A 15,531-nucleotide genomic window follows, 5' to 3' on the forward strand; every position below is an offset into this window, starting at 1 on the left:
AATATTAATTAAAATTTAAATTAAAAAGCTGGATCAAATTGTTAGATATCCCATTCAGAGAATTACAAAGTAGAAAGGTCAAAATATTCCATCTGTTGCAACCCACTATCGGATCCAATCTCTTTCTTCTGTCTTCTTGCTCTGATTGATTCCCATTGCCTCTGTAATACTATTGCACAAAGCAAATTCTTCACTTTGTGTTACACATCTATATCTATCTTTATCAATATATTTATTAATTATTATTACTAATTAATTATAAAAGATAATACAAACAATTACAGTTAGAAATCAACAATAGAAATGATAATTCAATAAGATACCAAAATTTTAGATATTAATCTGTTACAGAATTCATTTTATTTCAACATGAACTGTTTTGATTTTTGTTTCTTATCCTTGAATTGGGTACATATCGAATCCAGGCCACAGTTTCAAACAAAATCAGTTTGAATTCTCAATCTACTTTTATATTTTTATTTTGTTTCTTCTCCTGATCAAATACTTCAGTCAACCATCTCAATCTTCTTTTATTTTTATTGATATCTCATCGGATTGATTCTTCATGTCGACCCCTTCAAATGTACATAACAAACATATCATTTCTTTTCTTCAACAACACACTTACACCACCTCATGTTCTATTATATCTCAATATTCTATCTCAACTACAATTATTCCATCTCTTTTTCGTTCTGTTTCAACAAACCCACAAAACCCTTACTCGATCACGGGTTCACGTTCTATAATCGAGAAACCATTTGTTGATATTGAACCAAGATCAAGAACCAAACACCATCTCACCACCTTTCCTCTTCATTGATCACCATACGCAAACACAAACCATCATAACCACTATATGTTCCTGTTCCATTTCTAATAACCGTGTTAACCACCATCTTGTTTTTCTTCAAACCACCGAGAACACCACCCCAAATCCACTTGAATATGACCCAAAACCCATAACCAAAGATGATAATATTGTTGCTACTCATTGTTACTGCTATTAACCTTGAATCAAACCAACACGAATATAAACACCTCTTTCTATCTTGATTGTTTTTCTCGAACACTAACAAAACAAACCGCTAACCACTTGAATCATAACCTTCATCACTGCTACTTTCACTTCTTTTCCTTTCTATTTATTTCGTAAACCCATCACAACCTGTAATCATTTGATTCTGTTAATAAGAGACCATAATGATACGGTTGGATCATAATGATGAGAGTAATATGATTGAGATGATTAAAGTGATGTTATATAGTGCTTCTCTTTTGTTTTGGCCGACATCTTTCAAGCAAAGAATAACCCCACTACACAAAAAGCTATCGTGATTTTAGGAGGATCTGTGTTAATACGGTGTATATGTTTAGTCAATTAGGACATTGGAAACAAACGGCTTTGGGCCATAAACCGAACCCCACCTTCAATTCATCAAAACCAAAAATCCATGAACCAATATATATAATCGCACACTTTTTCTTTTTAGCCACTCAAAATCACACCCCACTAGTCACTTTTATTTTGTTTTGATCATGACTAACACCACAACTAGACAAGTGATATTATATATGTGGTGTACACAATGAACAGGTGTTGGCATAATAATGATAATAAAGAGGTGACTCAATATTCCATTAAATCTGTATGCGTTTGATGTTTCTGTTACAACCCTTAAACATTTTCTAATGGGACCAAGGGATTTCTGTTACCAGACTATTTGGAATCGGGCTTAGACAAAGCATAGAGCCGAGTTCCTGCCTTTGGGCTGTCATATCCGACCAGGCTGCTTCCTTCTTCAATTAGGTTCCTGATTACAGCGACTAGGTTGATGGTGATGCGAGTAACGATGAGGATAGTGATGATAATTGTGAATGGTGACTCATTATGATAATAATTATAATACGTTGATAAAATATAGAAGTTAACGTTATGATTTTATGTGTTACATGATATTGAATGATGTTGAGGTTAGAAGATTATGGTGAGGATGCTATAGATGATTAAGATGATGATTAATGGTTAGGATATAGGATGATGATGTCAAGTTGATTCAATGAAGGAGAATGAATAAGGGAAAACAGGAAAAAAAAATATATAAGTTAACAAAAATTAATATGGAGTTTATATCAGAAAAGTAGAATGGTGTAGATGGTTGGGAGTGTGCTTGGGAAACAGAAGGTCCTGGGTTAGAACCCAGGCCACTACAGTATTCTTTTTATTATCAAAAGAAGCAGTTGGGCTGAAAACTAAATTTGTCTGTTGGGCCGTATATAATTTGTGCAGATTGGCTGTATGTAATATTGAGTCGATGGTTCGGTTTAAAGGAGTTTAAGTTGTATCATAAATTAGAAAAATTGGAATAGAGTAGTGGTATAAGAGTGTTGATGGGCTAGCGGGAGGTCGCGGATTCGAGTCCTGTCGCGGGTAGTTTATTTTTTAGCCTATTTTGAGGTAGTTACTTATCATTATTATTATCCTTACTATTATTGTTACTATTATTAATTATTGTTATTATGGTTAAGTTAATTATTATTATTACTATTATTAAATATCATTTATATTATTATCAATATTATTATTACTATTATTAGTATTACTAAAAGTATCAATACTGTTAAATTTATCATTTTTATTAGAATGAGTATTTTTATTAAAATTAACATTTTTGTTAAAATTATCATTTTTGCTAATTAAAAAAAATTATCATTAGTATTATCATTAGAATTATCCTAAAAGTAACATTTTAATATTATCGTTATTATTATTATTAGTTGTATCATTATTAATACTATTATCATTATCATTATTATTATTATTATTAATATTTTTACAAACAAAAGATATCTATATAAAAATATATATTTATTATATATATCATAAGTATACTAATATTAGATTTTAAATATATTAACTAATATAATATTATTTATATTAATATAATATCTAATAAAGTGTATATATATCATATAAGTATTACAACAAATTATAAGGATTAATATAATTATATATAAGGATATGCATATATATATATATATATATATATATATATATATATATATATATATATATATATATATATATATATATATATATATATATATATATATATATACTATAATATATATATAAACTTAGTTGATTAATATCACAATGTGTTAATATATATACTTGATATAGGTTCGTGAATCCGAGGCCAACCCTGCATTGTTCAGTTGTTTAATGTCGTCATATGTATTTTTTACTACAAAATACATTAGGTGAGTTTCATTTGCTCCCTTTTACTCTTTATATTTTTGGGACTGAGAATACATGCGCTGTTTTTACAACTGCTTTATTAAATGCTTTTGAAATATATTTTGAACTGCGAATACATGAAATGCTTTTATAAATATTTGACGAGATAGACACAAGCAAAACATTTCTCGAATGAATTATTATGTAGACAGAAGTTCTGCGGATTATTATTGAATTATGTGGACATGATAATTGCCACCATTGAATTATGTGGACATGATAATTGCCACCATTGAATTATGTGGACAAGATAATTGCCACCAGTTGATGTGAATGTTATATATCGAGAGAATGATTTTATACACAGGTTATGTGTAGGTTATTTTTCTGCACAAGATATGTGTACGGTTACTATGATTTATGAAAATGATTTCGTACATGAGAAAGATGTACTGTATTTAAAAGATATAGCATGTACATTACAGGTGGGTATAGGATTCGGGCCCATTTGTACCATGCAGCATTTAAATCTTGTGGTCTATTAAAATGATGAATTTTATTGTTTTATGATAAACTTATGAACTCACCAACTTTTTGGTTGACACTTTAAAGCATGTTTATTCTCAGGTATGAAAGAAATTTTCCGCTGTGCATTTGCTCATATTACATGGAGTCGTTTATGGCATATAGAGGTCAGAACCTCGCAATGGACCAACTGTTGAAGACTTCGTCCAGATGGATTAGGACGGGTCGCTACATCACCTGTGGGACCCAAGCTCGCAATCAAATGATCCACGAGAACCGCTGACAACGCGCCCCCTAATAGTGCCCCAACGTCTCCTCTTAACGCACCAACATCTCCCTTCAAAACCCCTGAGGCGGTCCGACCCATACCGTGGGCATCAAACACTACGAATGTGGGATTCACCCCCACTTACCCAGTGCCTGAAACAACACGCAACAGCCCTATTAACGCGGGTAGTCCTGTTGGTCCCCCGAGCGTGAAACCTTCGCCCTCGCCGCGACGGGACGCTTCTCAAACAACCCCAAGGTCTAGCGCTACTACTTTTGTGCAAGGAACTTCGTCTACAGGGAAAGAAGCACTTGATGAGTCACCTGCTCAGACAACCCCAAGGTCTAGCGCTACTGAATCATGTTTTAACGTGAAGCGACCCGTCCTAATCCATAAGGACGAATACAATAAGATATGGTTACATTGTGAGGTATTTGACCTCTATATGATACATTTTACCAATATTGCATTCGTTTTTAAAAGACAAACTTTCATCACATCGAAAGTTGACAGGTATGCATACCATTTCATAATATATCCAGCTATAATAACTTAATAAAATCTTGTTGAACTCAACGAATCGAATGGAACATCTTTTGAAATATGCCTTGAATGACTCCAAGTAATATCTTTAAAATGAGCAAATGCACAGCGAAAGATTTCTTTCAAACCTGAGAATAAACATGCTTACAAGTGTCAACCAAAAGGTTGGTGAGTTCATTAGTTTATCGTAATTAATCATTTCATAAATTTAATAGACCACAAGATTTCATTTTCAAATAATATGCCGGTCTGGCCACGGCTAAAAATCATTCATATGAAGAACATCTGATGAGAACACGGAAAGTGCAAAACAATCTCACCGGCGGTAGCTAATGCAAAAATGCAAAACAATCTCACCGACGGTAGCTAATGAAATCAGAATGCAAAACAATCTCACCGACGGTAGCTAATGCAATCAGAATGCAAAACAATCTCACCGACGGTAGCTAATGCAATCAAAATGCAAAACAATCTCACCGACGGTAGCTAATGCAATCTGTATAGAAATCGAACCACTGAATCCAAATAATTCTATCATAGAATGTAGTTCAAGTACTTGTGTCTATTTTGTAAAACATTTATAAAAGCAGCGCATGTATTCTCAGCCCCAAAAATATATATTGCAAAAGCATTTAAAAAAGGAACAAATGAAACTCACAATACTGTATTTCGTAGCAATTATGCATATGCCGACACTGAACAAGTGCAGGGTTGGCCTCAGATTCATGAACCTATATTAAGTATATATATTTATATGTTGGTCAATATCTGTCTAACAATTTAGGTCAAGTCGTAGTGTATCACAATCCTAATGCTCGAGTCCGATATGCAAAAGTCAACAAAAGTCAATTTGACCCAAGATGATTTCCAAAATCTATACATGTTTATTATATAACTTAAATATAATCGTTTTATATATTTAAATATATTTATCAGATTGTATTATAATCCATTTATTAATAAAAAAATTTATAATAAAATTTATATATAATAAAAATATACTTTTATATGTCTTAAATAATAAAATTTATAACGTTCACTTGATATCATAAAAATATTGTGGTATGTATTATCAACGTAGTTATATTACGTGTGGTAAAAATATCTTTGTATCACATATTTATTTGATAAAATAACATTGATAATAATAATAATAATAAGTAAAAGTTGTATTATTTTGTAATAATAATAATAATAATAATAATAATAATTATTCTACTAATAATAATAACAATATTTATATTTACTAATGATAATATTAATTAAAATAAAATGATAATTCTAATCATGATAATTTTAATAATAACAATACTTTTTAATATTAACTGTATTAATAATATTATTTTATATAAAAATAATAATTCTATTCAATATGATAATTTAATAATAATAATATTAAAATGATAATAATAATGATATTTTATAATAACAATGATATTTTTATTAAAAATAATAATTTTAATAAAAATGATAGTTTTATAATTAATAATTAATGATACTAATAATAATAATTATAACAATACTAATGATAATACTAATAATTATTATAATGATAATAATAATGACAATAATAATAATAATAATAATAATAATAATAATAATAATAATAATAATAATAATAATAATAATAATAATAATAATAACCTTAGTGATAATAACGCTAGTGTTAATAATAACAATAACAATACGTATATTGATAACGATAACGATACTAATATTAATAATAGTTATTAGATAATAATAATAACGATAATCATAACGACGATAGTAATAATAATAATAATAATAATAATAATAATAATAATAATAATAATAATAATAATAATAATAATAATAATAATAATTCAGTTAACCATATCTTTTAATCCGTTCATCGAAACCACACGACTTCTAAATGAAAAGTTATTAATTTTTCGACAGCTTTTCAATGACATACATATCATATACCTTATCTCAGTAGTATATGTATTAAATTTGTGATTCATCTTAAACTATCTAACGACAAAATTGAACATACATGCATGCATAATCATATATACTGGAGCACTAGTCAGGGATACACTATTAATATATAAATGATAAGATATGAATGCTCACGTATCAATATTGAGATTCAATATTGCTGGAAAGTACGTAGACGCAACGGAGATGATAAACACTAGTTTGACTCATGAGCAATATTTCATGACCCGTCCTAATCCATCTGGACGAATACATTACATTTGGTTACATCGCGAGCTACTTGACCTCTATATGATACATTTTACAAACATTGCATTCATTTTTAAAAGACAAACTTTCATTACATTGACAATTGAGGGCATGCATAACATTTCGTAATATATCCAACTATAATTGACTTAATAATAATCTTGATGAACTCAATGACTCGAATGCAACGTCTTTTGAAATATGTCATGCATGACTCCAAATAATATCTCTAGAATGAGCAAATGCACAGCGGAAGATTTCTTTCATACCTGAGAATAAACATGCTTTCAAGTGTCAACCAAAAGGCTGGTGAGTTCATAGGTTTATCATAAAACAATAAAATTTATCATTTTATTAGACCACAAGATTTAAATGCTGCATGGTACAAATGGGCCCGAATCCTATACCCACCTGTAATGTACATGCGATATCTTTTAAATACAGTACACCTTTCTCGTGTACGAAATCATCTTTCATAAATCTTAGTAACTGTACACATATCTTGTGCACAAAAATAACATACACATAACCTGTGTATAAAATCATTCTCTCGATACATAACATTCACTTTTCATTGCTTTCATAGCCTGGCTTGGTAACCGACCTTAACATATAATGCGCATAATAATATCCCCAAAACAGAACATCTCATCTGTATAATAATCATATAAACTTCGAAGTACTAAACACCACGCCCACTAGCCCTTCCGTCTAGTGAACATTCTGGGTGGGGGTGTTAAACCCGGTAGCTACCTTTAGGATTCGCGTCAATTAGGCGTGCACTAATTCTCAAAATTAGTGATGTTCCCTAATTCTTAGGTTACCAAGCAATAATAATCAGGAAAAAAATATTCATATCAACTGTAGCAATTATCACATCCACATAATTCAACGGTGGAAATTATCACGTCCACATAATTTATTGGAGGAATGTTTTGCTTGTGTCTATCTCGTCAAACATTTGTAAAAGTATTTCATGTATTCGCAGTTCAAAATGTATTTCAAAAGCATTTAATAAAGCTGTTGTAAAAAAACAGCGCATGTATTCTCAGTCCCAAAAATGTAAATAGTAAAAGGGAGCAAATGAACTCACGCATATAAATATTGTAAAACAGTTAATAAAGCATTTGCATGTATTCTCAGCCCAAAAATGTAAAGAGTAAAAGGGAACAATTGAACTCACTCTACAATATTTTGTAGTAAAAATATTCATACGATGATACTGAACAATGCAGGGTTGGCCTCGAATTCACGAACCTATATCATTTGTGTATTCATTAATATATACAATCGTAATCGAATAAATTTATATATTATTGTTAGTGATATAATTTTTATATTAATAACTTATATGTATATTTCATTATTTAATTAAATGTATTCATTTTGTATGTGAAATTTTAATATAGTTAAGTTATGTATTTTAAATATATACTTTTATGTAATTACTCTTTTGTTTACAAAATACTAGTTATAATAACACTAGAATAATTATACTGATAATAATAATAATTTTCCTAGTACAAATAATATTAATGATAGTATTAATAATATTTTTTATAAAAATATAGATTTAAAGTAATGATGTTTTTGGTAATTAATTTTCAATAATATTAGTACTTGTTAATGATTATTCATATTAACGAAAATGCTAATAATAATAATAAAGGGTAACTAATACTTGTATCAGTAATAATGATAATACTAATAACTAATGTTCGTAATACATAATAATAATAATAATATTAATAATTATAACTTTAATACTTAATGATAATAAATATCATGATATTCATAACAACTAATATTAATAATAATAACATTAGTAATACTTTTAATTCTTGCAACTATGATGTTAATAATAATTACTATATTACTAATAATAACAATCATAATAATAATCATAATAATATCATTAATAATAATCATAATAATAAAAATAATAATAATAATAATAATAATAATAATAATAATAATAATAATAATAATAATAATAATAATTATAAAGAAAAGAAAACTACCTTTAAATGTTTTCCCAAAAAAAAAATATGCCCACGACCGGGCTCGAACCCCCGACCTCTCGTTACACGCAAACACCCTTAACCATGCGACTGTCTTCGATTTTCTGATTTAAAACACATATTAATTTTATTTAACTTCTTTTTCTGTTTCATCTTTTTCATAAAACAAACGCAGAGTTTAAGATTGGAGCATCACACTCAAATCTATTTTGTATAACATTTTTATTTGATCAGAAGCTAATAACAGCGATTAATATTATTATTCCTAAAATAACTCAGATTCGAAACAGCATAAAAAATTAAATTACTGAAGAACAGACGTTTATAATATTTATGAACTCAAATTCGTAAATCATAATCTAAGGAGTTTTAGATTAAAGTTACTACATAAAAGAGGTACTAAATCATTCATAGAAACTTTTGAAATCCTCAATTGGACTTGAAATGTTCAAACAACTTCGAATTTCTTTATGAACAATCAGTTGACTTTTTGAATTAAAACTTTGACTCCAAAAATTAGAACTCAATTTAAAGAATTGAAAGCTGAATTTTTATAGGAAGTTCGTTTAGAAGATTCATAGCACTACTACATTTTTAGATTATTAAAATTCGATTCAAAATATGGCCAGTTAATAAAAAGTTCAAGAAAAGAGATGTTACCTGCTTTGCTTAAACTTTTCTGTTTCAAAATTCGATTGGCAGTTTATAATAGCAGAGAACGATTGATAATAATGTGGAAATCGATTTACTTGCATTAATTATGAGAAGTCGATCATTATTTAAAGAATTAAGAGGAGTCGACAGAATTTTTTTACAGAAACAGAAATATATATAAAAATATAAAATAGATAGGGACAGTTAACAAATTAAATCACTTGTTTGTTTGATTCCTGATAATGATTCGCAACAAGAGATAGAAAACAAAATTTAGCATAGTTTAGATCGTGATATGAAACTGAATCCATCGTGATTTTTGTCTTTATACTTTATATTTAGTAATTATCAATAATTAATAAATATATTATTAATAATATTAATAATAAATAATAATTAATAATAATATTAGTAACAATAATAATATTTATTAATAATGATAAATAATAATAATATGGTAATATTATTAATAAAACTAATGATCTCTTAAAAATAAATAATAGGTTTATTAATAATTAATACTAAGGATATTTATTATAATAGTAATGATTCTTAATAATGATGATAATAATAATTATAAAAGTAATAATATTAATACTGACAATTATAATAATACTAATAATATTTGAATTACAACTAAATTATAACTTTAATTATTCTTATAACCTTTTTATCATACCTTACCATCATAATAATAAAAATGATAATAATAATAATAATAATAATAATAATAATAATAATAATAATAATAATAATAATAATAATAATAATAATAATACTAATATTAATAATAATACTATTAAATAATAATAATAATAATAATAATAATAATAATAATAATTTTAGTATTGATATAACAAATCAAATGTATCGAATTCCATATAAATTAATAATACAAATTTTAATATTAATATTATCATTTATAATGATAATGAAAGTAATAATATTAATATAATAGATATATTTTAACTTGCATTATTTATTATTTAATAATCATATGTTATATGATAACCTTTATTGAATATTTATTATTTGTAAATTATATATATATATATATATATATATATATATATATATATATATATATATATATATATATATATATATATATATATATATATATATATATATAGATATACATACATATAATAATTAATCATCAAAATCATATATGTTTATATATATAGATTTATTTTAAATTTACACTTAATTATTTTGTATCCTATTTTACATATTTACTTCTAATGTTTATTTTAAAATTTTCAAATTAATATACATAGACTTACATTTACATATACATATTTATTTACAAACAATTGTTTGTGAATCGTCGAGAATGGTAAAAAGGGCAATTGCATTCATGTAACTGTTCCAAAATTTTCGAGACTCAACATTACAGACTTTGCTAATTGTGTCGAAAACAAGCTAGAATTAAGTTTAATTTTGATCGGAAATTCCCGGGTCGTCACAGTACCTACCCGTTAAAGAAATTTCGTCCCGAAATTTGAGAGGTGGTCATGGCTAGCAATAAAAATGTTTTCATGAAAAATATGAGTTAATACATAGAGTTTTATCATCATTGAGTAATATGGATAAAACAATTCATTTATTTGAAGAGTACGAGTGAAGCTATCACAAAAGAGTGAAATGAGGAAATAAAGTTTTGTCATGATTTTTGACGTAGATATGGTTGATTTCCGGAGTTCGAGGGATTTGAAGAAAATCTTTGAAATCTGAATAAAATCTAATTTCCTCGGGATTAAGGAAATTAGAATCTTCCTAATTAAATGCAGAAATCTGCCTTGATTTCTTTATCGGTTATTTTACTATAAATTAACTTCTTCAGTTCCATTATTTTCACCACTCCTATACTAAATTCCCAAATTCAAAAGATTGTGAAAATGCTTAATCCAGTTCTAATCCTTGTCTTTATCCTTAGTATCGCAACAATCATTCTCCTTTTCCAACTTCCACCGGAGGAATCTGTTTTCTTTTACATTGCCCTTGGGGTGATACTATTCTTAATTATACTGTGTCTTTATATTGCTATTTGTATTAATATCCACGGTTTGTAACCTCCGTGTTGCTATTGAGCTTTATATTTTGGAGCTCTTTACCTTTTTATTCTCCTCTCGGCCTCTAGTAAAACGAGTAATGGTCCAAAATTCATAAGTATGGAGTTTCGAATGAACTTAATGTTCTAAACAAGAAAGAACATAATAGCACGATTTGATTTGTTAAATTATCAGAATCAATGAGAATAGAACTATCAAGAATATACTTTCTTGATATGTTCAGAGGTTAAGCAGAATGAAAGAGTTATGTAACATGGCACATGATGATGTTAAGATCTGTGAATCATCACATTCCATTAAAAACTCAACATGACTTACTGTAATATAATCACATTGATCAAGTGTCATTATATTATACTAACTGTGACGATCGCTCCAAATCCATATGGACGAACACGTCATTCATTGATTTCATTGCGAGGTATTTGACCTCTATATGATACATTTTGTAAACATTGCATTCTTTTGAAAAGGCACACCATAAATGAATATTTAAATCAAAGGTTTTCGACATCTGATGATTTTTACATATAGACAATCACCATAAATAATAGTTTACAACAATATTTCCGTTGACAATGCAGTCAAAATAAGATACATGGTGATGATTTGGTGAATGCAACGTGTCCTTGAAAAATATGTCATGTAAGACTTCATGCACATAGCTTGTTTAACATCTAAGCAAACAGCGGAAGACTTCTAGGAAACCTGAGAATAAACATGCTAACAAGTGTCAACACAAAGGTTGGTAATTTCATAGTTTTAATGTTGCGCATAATCTGTATATAAAGGTGGATCACAAGATTTCAGTTGTTTCATCCAGAAACGTTTATCAAAATATTCTACGAAATTGAGCACCCTGGTAACTAAACTTAACGTATATATAATTTGTACCCTTTGTATAATCATCTTAATAATACACGCAAACCAACGTGTACGCTTCTCAAATAGCATACGTCCGTTAAAAGGCTAGTGCTCTAGCTCGGACGGGGATATCAAACCCTATGGATCCATATACTACTACTCGCGCCCACCAGTTCTTATAACCGGCAGTTACTAGTTACCAAAGCTAAGGGATTTTTGGTTCAAACTCGGTGTAGAATTTAGTATGTACTTGTATCTATTGTGTTTAAAATAAAGTGCATGTATTCTCAGCCCAAAAATATATATTGTAAAAGCATTTAAAAAGGGAGCAAATGAAACTCACGCATATAAATATTGTAAAACAGTTAATAAAACATTTGCATGTATTCTCAGCCCAAAAACGTAAAGAGTAAAAGGGATCTTATGAAACTCACCTTGGCAGCATATAAAGTCGTTCACCAAAATGTGATCGAAACACGGATTACCAAATAACCGTAGATCTCAACATATCAATATTGAGATTCAATATTGTAGAAAAGTACGTAGACGTAACGGAGATGATAACACTAGGTTTGACTTGCAAATAATACCCATGAATATTACCCATAACCTTCTTGGCAATAACCCATAATTTCCTTAGCTTTATCCCGCTCATAAAACTATTTTGAAAGTGACACGCTCATGACCTCGTCGTAGTATTTTATGTATAATACTAATAATAATACAAATACTACTAATAATAATAAGATTAATAATAATATTAATCTTAATAATAATAATAATAATAATAATAATAATAATAATAATAATAATAATAATATAATTAATAAATATAATACAGAGTAATTTTTAAATTAAAACAGAGGCAGATATCTCGAGCTTTATAGGTGTGGCCTGTCCAGGACTGCCATGCTGTCATAACCCGTCCTTAACCATAAGAACGCGTTAGATAACGTATGATTTCATTGCGAGGTATTGACCTCTATATGAGACATTTTTGAAAGAAAACTGCATATATTATACATTACAAACCATAACCATTATTTTTGTTACAAGCTTAAGACAATAAAAAGAAGATTAACGTTTAGCGATAATCTTCGACTTACAAACTTTACAAATGATGACAACAACACGGTTTCTAGCATATTTTACAATACAACATCTCGGATATGCAGTTTTATTTTTGACACAAACATGCGTACGCAAGATCCTGGTTAGATCCAACATGATGCAGCGGAAGCTTTAGAAATCACCTGAGAATAGACATGTTTTAAAAGGTCAACATAAAGTTGGTGAGATATAGGTTTAATGCCGGCAGCAATATATATATAGACCACAAGATTTCGTATATAAACAGTTTAATAAAAGTATTCTAAGTGGTTGAGCACTTGGTAACCATACTTAACATTTTCACGTCGCATATTCCCTTTAATATGAAATCTTACTACACCGTACCAAGTGTAGTCACAAAACGAAGTACTGTGCAACCGTTGAATACTGGTCGTCCAGTCCGGTTGGGGTTGTCAGGCCCGATAGATCTATCAACAGGATTCGCGTTTACAATACCGCTGTAAATATTAGTTACCAAGCTACAGGGAAGTATGCCAGTGGTACAACTCAACGTAGAACATATTTTTCAGTTACTTGTGTCCATATCGTAAAACATAAAATACATGTATTCTCATCCCGAAATATTTAGAGTTTAAAAGTGGGACTATATACTCACGGTTGTCTTTGAAGATATAGATAATTGACTTGGTCTCCCGGTTGATATCACGAACCTATCCATATATAATATATCAATATGTTTTCATTTTTAAACAAACGTTATAAATATATACTTGTTATACTTTTAATACTTTGAATAATTCCTTAGTCCGTAGTTAGCAGTCCGATGTTAGTAATTCAATTTTAATGGTTCATTTTTAGATGTTTAATATACCCACAATGAAATAAATAAAACCCCCAACGAAATCAATAAAACCCCATCGTATATGTGTTGGTCGAGATTAATCTTGACCCATGGTACCGGTGTTGTCAAATGACGTGTTGCGTACATAAAGTACCGGTGTTGTCAAATGACGTGTTGCGTACAATCATGGGATCTTATGATTAATCTTCTCGTGTTGTTTACGGGTGATCCTGAACCATATAAAATTGAATTATAAGTACATATATATAAAATATCATGTTATCTTAGAAATATGTGATTTATATCATTTTTTTCCAATTGATCCCGTAGTTGAAATGATCTAGGATAACCAATTTTGTTTCGGTCATAGTTTCTTCGTTACAAATCCGTTTTCGTTGATTCAACTTGCCATCTTCTTGGATCGAGTTCTTCTTTAAGACTATGAACTGTAAATACCTTGGTTTGTATTCAAAATCATACGGCATAAGTGAAACATTAGTGAAACATATGAAGTTAAACATTTTTGTTACAACAAAATCATTTAATGACCATTTTTCTAAAAATACTTATACTTTGAAAAACCAAGTTTTACCTTGTTAAATTAACATATAAATAAGTTATGTTACATGTCTTGAAGTATTTTAAAAGTTAAGTTAGAAGGATCTATTTAGTTTGCAAACAAGTTTGAAAACATTCAAACTATGTTCTTGTTGTTAAACTTTTGTACCACAAAATAAGATAGCTATATATATATGAATCGAATAAGGTTATGAACATAGATTCTACCTCAAGTTCCTTGGATAAGTTTGCTGTAAAAGAGGAGTAAGAAGCTAGAATCAAAAGGGTGATAGAAGTGGATGAAAGATTGGAAGTAAGTTGGTGTTCTTGGAGGGTTTTCTTGAAGTGTTTTTGTAAGAGTTTTCTTATGGTGTTTTAGTATGGTTTTTATGGCTAGATCTTCTTGGTTATTTGCTGGATTGTTATGGAGTTTAGAGAGTAAGAAAGAGTGTGTGTTTTTGATAAGAAAATGGTAGTAAAAAATGGATCAAAATGATGATACATATATACTCCTAAAAATGTGATCTTTAAGGATAACATGACAAAATTTTAGTTTGTATTTTTGTAATTAGTCTAGTAATCATCCAAAAGTAATTACCTAGCTCTAAGGGCATGAATAATGGCTGGTTAGGTGGTGATTTTGATGTGTATTTACTATT

Source organism: Rutidosis leptorrhynchoides, chromosome 2 (genome assembly GCF_046630445.1).
Source record: "Rutidosis leptorrhynchoides isolate AG116_Rl617_1_P2 chromosome 2, CSIRO_AGI_Rlap_v1, whole genome shotgun sequence".
In the NCBI taxonomy this organism is placed as follows: domain Eukaryota; kingdom Viridiplantae; phylum Streptophyta; class Magnoliopsida; order Asterales; family Asteraceae; genus Rutidosis; species Rutidosis leptorrhynchoides.